Consider the following 9,432-nt stretch of genomic DNA (forward strand, 5'->3'; position numbering starts at 1 on the left):
AGCTGTAGTCCTTGTTTGGGATAAAATGTCAGAACTTGGCAGTGAAATCTGTTTCTGTCACTATAAATATTTTTAACGATAACTCCTCTTAATTCCAAAGTGCTTGATTCTAATTCTGAATTACAAGAAGCTTAGTGGGAAACTAACACGGCACTCATTGTGGCAATGACACTATGATGGAGTTCTTTGTGTTGTTGGGTTATTTTTTTTAAAGAGCTATACTATCTCTGGAATATTTGGTGGAGCTCTTCACTGCAATCAGATCTGGGACAAACTCATATGTATCAGTAAAATGTTGTTTTTAATTTGAGGGAAGATTTGACTATGTACAATAACTGCTTGTCCAGCTGGATGTTGTTGTTGTTTTTCCCTCTTTAGCCTGTTGGAAGAGAATGGAAATGCCCAGAGCTGGAGTGAGTCTAGGCCACAGCAAGAGAAACATGAAATGTATCTGATAATGGCTGCACAGGATGACCTTGTGCAGTCCCCGGGCACAGATGGAGAAAAAACAAAGATGTAGCAGTAAACAGCACAGGAGCAGCTTCAGAGCTATTTTTTTTAAACTGGCTCATACTGTGGATGATGAGAAACACAAATGTGATCCCCAAAAGCCCACCTGGCAGAGGGATTCAAGGGCTCACCAGCTAGAAAATGTTATGCTTTACCATAACATTATTTATGTGTGTGATGAGTTCATGTCCCAGTAGTACATGGTAAACATTCAATTTCAACTACAGAATGTATCCACAACCTAAAAGCAGCTACGTTGCAGGTGAAATTAAGTAGAACCTCTTAAAGACAGCTCTACATTCTTGTGAAACTCAAACTCAATAGTTAATTTCTGCTGACACAAAGCCAGTGATCAACCGAGAGCTACACAGATTTCCACCTAACATTGTGGCTATGGCGGGGCTTCTGTAAGAGATTCACCAATGTTTGGCAAATGCAGTCCATTCTGTATGCCATGACTTTCTGCTGGTAATGCTATGTTGATGATAACATTTCTCAAACCTGGCAAAATGTGGGCTGAGTCCTGAAAGCCAACAATGACAACAATTTCCATTGGTGGAAAAGCGGTATCAGTGACTCTGAACCCAGATAAGCTTACTCCATTGTGCTGAGGACTGTTGAATGCCATCAAAGGTCAGCATCTACTGCACTATTCCTGACCTTTGACGAGCTCTGCATGGTTCAGGTCTAACAACAAAGTGAAGGCATGGGTGTTGGAACTGTGTTAGAACTGTCCATGGTGCTTAAAACAAACCGGAGGGGCTCATATTACTGACTTTCTACACTGTACGTATCTTAGAACTATTAATGATTCTGAAATCATTGATAGCTCTTCATCATATCTCTCCACCATACTGGAAACATGCTGGACCCTTGAAGGAGGGTCATGGTCCTGAATGCATATTAACATGTTTAAACTGCAAAGCACCACCAGCATTGCAGGAGCTGTCCATGGTGTTGACCAAGGTTAGAGCGAACGCAAACTGAATTTAAACTAAAACTAGGTGTAAAAATACACTTTTTTCAAACTGAAGGCAAAAAAATAGGCTTTTGAAAAAAAGACTGAACAATACTGTGTGCTTAGAAAATTTAACTTAAATAAAAATGCAGTTTTTAAATAGTTTAGTATAGTTAGCCTTTGTCAGTGTTGTCACACCCGATAGTTCTTATATTGTTCCTCTGAAAAATACTTTCCATCTTATAATATTTAAGTTCTTACCAAAGTGGATCATCTACCTCCAGCTCACCCTGTCCCTAGTAATCTGCTGTCACACCATCCCTCTGCACGTCCTCCTTCATTACATCCATGAATCTTGTGTCATCTTCTGTTTTTCCTCATGCCTGGTATCTTCAACATATCCCTGCTCTATGAAAAATGAACTAAAGCTAAACATTTCCAAACTATAAATACCAAGTTAAAAAAAAACACTGATACAAAATACAACACTGAAGCTACACCAAGTCAAAGCTTGCTCCTGCAATTTACCCATGCTGTAACCACATTACTTCTTTTTGTTGTGCCTGAAACATTTTAGACAGCAGTGAGGCCCTAATGAGTGCTCTGTGGTCCTGAATTCACAATAGCATGTTTAACCACAAAGTACAACCAGTTGTGTTTAAGCTGTTCAGGTGTCCCAGGTGCTGACACCAAACAAAAGAGGGTCTGATTTCAGAAAATTCTTTCTGAAGAAGAAGTGGAAACTATAAGTGGATCTGAAAATGCACTGACTCCATCTATTCTGCTGAAAACAAGTTAGGCCCTTTAAGGAGCTCTCTGTGATCCTGAATTCATTTTAACATGTTTAAATCTAACCACAAGCTACTGGACTTGTTTATGGTGCTATCACCATACTATGGGCACCCAAACACCTGTATGTCAGGCTCCCTGCTGCACGGTGTAGGAGGTTTCTGTGGTTCTGACATTACAGTGGCCACGTGCAAACTCAGCAATGCCGGCCCCTGTGGAGCTCTCCATGGTCCTGAATCCTCCACTTGGTAGCTTGACTGAAGCTACCATCTGCAGATATTTTCAGTTGGCCCTTTCAGATCTTTATGTGGAACAGAAGCTCTCTCAGTGTGGAGCTGTCCCTTTTTCCTAACCACTCCTTGGCTCCTTCCCTTCTGTTAACAAAAATCCCAGACAAAGAACCTGCTGTGCATTGCTCCTCTCTGTATCTTCCAGCTTTCACACAACAGCATTTGGCCTGATTGTTTTTATGTTTCTTGTTTCCCTGGGATTTTTTGCTTGCACAATAAATGACCAGGTGTGATGGTTCCCAGAGCACCTGCTTCTTTGAGCACGTAGCTGCAGAAGTTAAAGGCTCAATAAAAGCTATAATTATGTTTTGATTTATATCCAACACATTCTGGGAACAATGCCTCTTGTTTTCCCATTATTATCCGGCCCCCTCTGCCCCTCTCTACACCTTCTCCTGTTCTCTCCACCTCCTCCCTTCCTGTATCACCTTCTCCTCCCCACCCGCGTCACCTCTCCTTCACTCTTGTTCTCATCTCCTAGCCTCCTTCATAATAGATGCGGTTGTAACGGCAGTTAGCTGGAGCGGCATGATGAGGCAGCTTTAGAAACGGAGAGTGAGACAGAAACAGAGAGCTCCCCAAAATGGGTTCTTCTATCACTGCGCTCCCACTCACAAACACGCACGCATGCGCGTGAACGGACGCATTCATTCACGCGCGCGAAACCTAGCATGCGTGCACGCACTCGCGCATTCCCATACACAGGCACGGCGGGGCTGCCAGCCTGGCCGGTGCACCCGGAAACCAATACAAGCGCCAAAGAAATGTCCACAGAGCCAAAACAGCAGTTTGTCTTCGAAGCAGCGGAGAGTTCAGCTTTTTGGAGAGCTCTAAATAAACTGTCTGTAGCCTCAGAAAACGGCAGTGCCACTGACAGTGCCCCCACAAACAACACAGAGAAGTCGCACACTGAGCCGGGTTCTGGAGGAGCCTAATCAGATTACAGCGATGATTCATTTCCTGGGCACTAAGAATAAAACTACTGTTGGCTCTAACATGAGCCTGGCATCCCCGTGGCAGGGGCGAAAAAAAATTAACCGCATAGCAGAGCTCGGTCCCACCGAGCATCCTCTGCGCGCATCACACACACTGCATTATTAACAGCCGATCAATCAGCCTTACCTTCATCGATCACCAACTCCTCTCCTCCTGATGTGTCTCTTTTCTACCCCCTCCACACAAATCCTCTCGTCTTTCTCCCCCGATCGGTCCACTAATGGAAATCACAGTGAGGACTCCCCTCTCAATAAAATGCTTTAAAGCCGATCGGGCTCAGCACCTTATCCCAACTCACGGTCTCCCCTCTTGCGCGATTCCTTCACTTGCACATGAAGCGAGAGGGGCTATCTTGGTAGTTTTTTGTTTGTTTGTTTGTTTTCTGGTGCTGAAAAAAAGCGGTGTGTGTGAAAGAGAGTGTGTGAGTGAGCTCAGGCAGCGGAAAAGACTTGCGCGCGGTTAGGCAGCAGAAAAGAAAAAAAACGGGGCGAAGAAGGGATCCAGGTGCCGGTGGGCTTACCGTGCACAGCCACGAGAAACACTCCTGTACACGTAGTTCCTGAAAAGAACAGGATGGGTGGGTGGCAGAGGGGAGGAGGTCACACCGCTGTTGATAAAACTCCTATTCGCCTCAAAAAGCCCAAGTAACGTTACTCCAATAGCGTATTTAAAGTAACGGGCACGGAAGAGCTATCTGCATCGATGCTGGAGAGCAAGCCTCAGAGAAAAGTGGTGCTGAGGGGCTAAAGAGCTTTAATTCCGATAATCTGAAGTCCCCGTAGAAATCCTGCTCCGGCTTGTGCTTCAAAACCCAAATACTGCCAGGCTGTAAGAAACTACACCCACCGACACTGAAGGTGTCCTTGAGTACAAAAATAGGAGCTTCCGCTTTAGGGGCTCTGAATGGCTGGACTGCTCCCAAAATCATGCAGGTATCCCTCCAGTAAGGGCCCCTTTTAAACAGATAACCTAAAACAATTTCACTTTCCAAACATTCCAGGTGATGAGCGTCGTCTCCGTCCGTCTGCACGCCCAGCTGGAAGCTGCCAGTCCTTTTCTTTTCCCCAAAGAGGATGAAATCCCGGTCCGGGCGGTGTCCGGCAGCTCCGTCCTCCGTTATCAATTATAAATCACACCGCTGACTCTGATATTCCGAGAGCGTTTTTAGGGAGGAAATGCACTTTCAGAGAAAACTAGCAATCTTGTAGCGATGGCTAAAGCTGCACTTTTAACAAGCTACGCTCTTGCTTCACGTTGGTGGAGGCTCGCAGATCCGCAGCAGGCTCTGCATGCCGAAAGTCGCTTATCTTTTGAGGGAAAATCAGCCCACGGTTGGAGACGGCGATAATCCTTGTCGAGGCTCCGAAACGTCACATTGTCGCTCACATTTCCTCCGTCGTCCGGTCAAATCCTCCGCTTACACCCGCTCGGTATCCGACCCGGTGTTGTGTACCGTGGCAGCTGCGGCTGGGGCTAATTCCTCAGGAGACGCTTAAAGTTTGAAAATCAGCCACAGAATCCAGCGCGTGCTTCCCGCCCGTCGGAGGCGGCTGTAGGCGCACAGGCTGGCTCACGAGGATGACTGACGGCAGAGGGAGGGAGGGGGGCACGAGAGGCTGTTCGAACAAAAAGACACACCCATGAAATATCTATCTATCCATCTATCTGTATATCCCGTGCTGCTGCTTAAGCCCGGTTATATTCAACGTATGTTCGCAGTTTTTGGAGTTCATGGGTAAAGGCAAGGTGCCTTACTCGTTTCACCAATTTAAGAATGCAGTGCAGTCGTCATCAATTAAAAATCTTGATTAAAAAAAACAACCGTTTATTGGTGTTTTTTAATTGTTATTTTATTGTGTCGTTTAAAAGGTTACCTGTTTAGAAAGATGGTCAGAAGTACTTTTAAAACTGAAAATACTTAAAGTAAAAGTGCGCAAAATGCCAGAGGTCAGAGGAAGGTGTAAAATGTACTTTAACATGTACTTTAACATAGCAGCAACAAAAGATTGTCAAGAAATTACCATCAGCTCTCATGTAATATCCAGTCAGCTAGCTAGCCAGCTACAGGTCTACTTCTCTTACTCCCACTGAGGGATTGGTTGTGCTATTAGCTTCATAAGCCTATATGGCTGGAATCATTGTTCATTCATCACTTCTGGTTGGATAAAGAAAAAGAAACAGTTATTGATAACATTCAACTCCAGACTTCACATTGGGACATCAAAACGTTTGGGACATCAGTGTGGCTACATCTATCTTTGATATGGCCGACAGTGTTCAAACAGAATATGTCTTAAGTCATCCAGGTAAGGAAATCCCCAAAACATATTGTCTTTCAGTAATAATTACTTGTTGTGTAATCTGATTTGTTAGCTCGGGCTTCTGTCCCCGCTGCTAACATGGAGTGGTCAGGGTTCATGACCCACACAGCAACCAGCCCCAGCCGGTACCTCAATAACATGTCTCCATCTTCTCATTCATTACAGTAATGCTGGCTGCAAAGTGTGACACCAGCACAAATGAGTGGACCAATTTTCAAGATATTGTAGGTTCTGTTCTGGGAAGCTTTGTTGTCCACCTTTATTTACAGTCTGTGAAGGAATCACCCTCTACTTAAGGTGCAGCGCCTGTATGATGCAGTGGGTGTTTTGCCTCTCCTGGTGCCATGCTGTTTCATCAGCCGATGAGGTGTCTACGTGCCTACAACCCTTTACAATCACAAACAGATTGACAAAAGCTTGTTTAAAGAAAGAAGAAACGCATTGCATCTGCCAGAGGATTCTCAAGAGTGCCTGGTATTAGCAGCAACAGATGAAAAGATGATAAGAAAATACTGCACATTTGCAAGAATACACATTCATACTTTGAGGTCATTTGATTCTAGTATTAAAGTTTTTAACTTAAAAAGATAACTGTTGATTTAACTGCATGTTCAATATCTGGAAAGTTGACTGGCACCATTTAAATGTTGTCTAACTTGTCTATAATAACTCAGAAGAGGCTAGTTAAATGATCAAAATCCAAACCTTCAGTCTTAAACAGGAAGTACACAGGAGGGCTATCAGTCAGATTAGCTTAGGTTTTAAGACAGTTCCTCCATGATCTGCACTCAATGCTTAAAACATTTCCTTTTCTTTTATACAAAAAGCAGTGCTGTTGGATTTGTTATTTCCTTTTGTTTGTGTGTGTCTCTCGCTCTCTCTCTTTTAAATAAACAGAGGACAGTTACCAGAAGATTAACTGCTATTTTTAGTGATGACCCAGGAAGAACATCTGTGCCTGCTCTTGTTTGCTGTGACTGACATACAGATGCACCAAGTAAAGAATGGGCTAAGGATGCTGAAGAAAGATGAGGATGAATGGGGGGGAGAATGGTTTAGGTGGCATGAGTGGTGGCTGCTGTTAGTAGTGCGGCTGTGAATTAGAATTAGCAGCATCTGGGGAGCATTATACGAGGGTTGAATGCTGAATATTGTATCGCTGTGTAAGTGGAAACGTGCTTTGCATATCTCTAGTAAACGCCAATACTGTTAACCTGAGGGAGCGTGAGGCGACACAGCCTTGGAAGACAAATGAATAGTCAGGATGGATGAATAGTGACTTAAACCAAAGGATAGGAGATGAGGGTTGACGCACATGCACATGCAAAAAGGCACACATACTCCATACACATGCACTGCTGATGACTCAAGAGAAAAGTCAGAAAAGTAAACTTTTAAATAAAGAATGGATTCAGGGATCATAGCTGCCGCTTCCTCATTTACTTGTGGTTTTACAGACTATCATGAGATCCTTCATAGCCAGTGAATATCCAATACTGAACTTAATAAATACACAAAAGAGAGGAGGATGTCAAATCTCATTCCTTCAGTTTTTTGAAAATGTTCACACAGTATAATCTGTGACCTACATAAATGCATAGATTAACATGGCAGATTAATGCTGAGGAGGGGAACTATTAGGAAAAGGATGGTGAATGTTAATTCCCCCCGTCACATACTGTACCTCCTACACCCACAGGTTTAATCCTGCAAACCCATATGAGTAGACGAAGATTTCTGTCTCTGATGATTTGGTATTCATTTGAACTCTGGAAATAATTCACAGCTGAAGCCCAGAAGAATGCAGACACTGAAGCGGTTGATTGCACTGATGAAATGAACAAGTGAGCAGGTAAATGACCCACAGTGGTGTACGCACTGATACAAGCCTCTGTATTCTGCAGCCATAGGGTGCTGGTACATGAAATGCAGTTTTTCAGTTAAACTGGAATCTATTAAACAGATAATTGCCATCAGAATCATTCACTGTAGTGTATTGTTGAACATAATTAAAAAGCAGGGCCTGTGACACGACGGGGCACTATTTTGACAAAGGTGAGTGATTTTCTGTGAATTATGCAGGACTTGGTAAATTAAAAAGTCATGCTATCCAAACAATTACAAATTGTATTTTTGTCCCTATAGAGAGACAGGTGCTTACATGGAGCATCCATTGTATCAGTGTTCTGTAAGGACCAGGTATATGTATAAATAAAGCTTTTTTTGAATTCAGGTTGAAAACCACTACACCAATATTTTAAAAGAGTATATTAGATCATGTAAATTACAAATACTTTCAGCTGGTCCTGATTTCCCAAATGTGTATGTCACAGCAGCTGGTATTTGATTTGGCACAGTCTTTACATTGGATGCCCTTCCCAGTGCAGCTTCTTCCATTTATCTGGGCTTGAGACTGGCACACGGACCTGTGAGGAGTGGACTGTGTACCCCTCAAGTGGAAGACCAGAAGTTTATCCACAATGTGCCTCAGCAAGCAACCAAAAACAGCTGCTAGCCTCTCAGCTTGACAAGCTCCGATCTTTGTAAACTGAACACAGACACACCCGTGGAAGTGACTGAAACTAAAGATTCCAGTGTGTCATTATCATGCTAGCTTTCTGAGACAATTGTTCTGGAAATTGTTTCCCAGGACTCGAATGAATACATTCTAGTCTATTTGACAGGAGAGGTATTCCTGCGCAGCATTATGCTAAAGGCGTATTTGTATAGTCTGTGGACTCATTTACATGCAGCATTATTACACAAAACCATGTGAAAAATCATTCTTAAATTTAAACAAAATAGATATAAAATCGCTACACGCAGCTACAGCTAAGCTAGCTCGCACTGTAGCAGCACCATGTCCACATTCCATTTCAAAGCATTACAGAAACAGAACTGCACATCCTGAGGAGGAAACACAAACCCTCTCTGGCTTTTTAAAGTCTTTGGTTTTTTTAAATGTGCTCTAGAAATAAACTTTGACTTAACAGGAAGGCAGAAATAGCAAAACTGTGGATTTGTACTTGTATACATTTGTGGCAAATAAATAGTGGTGGGGTATCCGAGTTATTTTTTCCTTAAAGGCTTTGCTTTGACTCTGACTTACCAATCTCATTTCTCTCAACAAAATGTAAAAAAGTTCACTTTTTTAGAGGTCAGTATACAAACACATACTAATTTTCAGTAGTTTTTCATAAATTCAACAAGTTGATGAATTACAAATTTCATTTTTGTTTATCAGTTTCCTTCTCAGCAGTCAAACATGGTCCAACGTTGAAAATGAATTTCAACTGTTATCTCAGTTATCTCTTTCTTTTAAAATCAACAATAGATTCCATAAAATGAAGCAGCCAAACATCCAGCTGGACTGAGGACCAAACACAGCAAATTCTAGTCATGAGGCAATGAAAACTTAATTGATTCGCTGTAATGTAATTACCTTTTTCCTCCAGATTTCTAATGAACTAAGTTAATGTCATTTTCTATTATGAGAGTGCTTAATAAAAAGTTCTGCACTTGACCAAATTTTTAATTTGGCTAACAAGTGATAAAGTAACTTCCATCT

General features: G+C 42.6%; 1 protein-coding gene across 4 annotated transcripts in view; it reads right to left on the reverse strand.

Annotated features, from left to right (window-relative positions):
• The window catches only part of LOC146560353 (leucine-rich repeat and fibronectin type III domain-containing protein 1-like protein), a 423,438-nt gene extending 418,333 nt beyond the window's left edge, over positions 1-5,105 (reverse strand). For all 4 annotated transcript variants that reach the window (XM_085244426.1, XM_085244425.1, XM_085244422.1 and 1 more), the window contains exon 1: positions 3,670-5,105. The gene's annotated coding sequence lies outside the window, so the exon portion shown is untranslated. The remainder of the gene's footprint in view (positions 1-3,669) is intronic.
• Between the last annotated feature and the right edge of the window lie 4,327 nt (positions 5,106-9,432).

The sequence above is a fragment of the Mchenga conophoros genome, linkage group LG14, assembly GCF_057382185.1.
Source record: "Mchenga conophoros isolate Kocher_MC1m ecotype Shallow Benthic linkage group LG14, M_conophoros_male_GT1.1, whole genome shotgun sequence".
Taxonomy (NCBI): Eukaryota; Metazoa; Chordata; class Actinopteri; order Cichliformes; family Cichlidae; genus Mchenga; species Mchenga conophoros.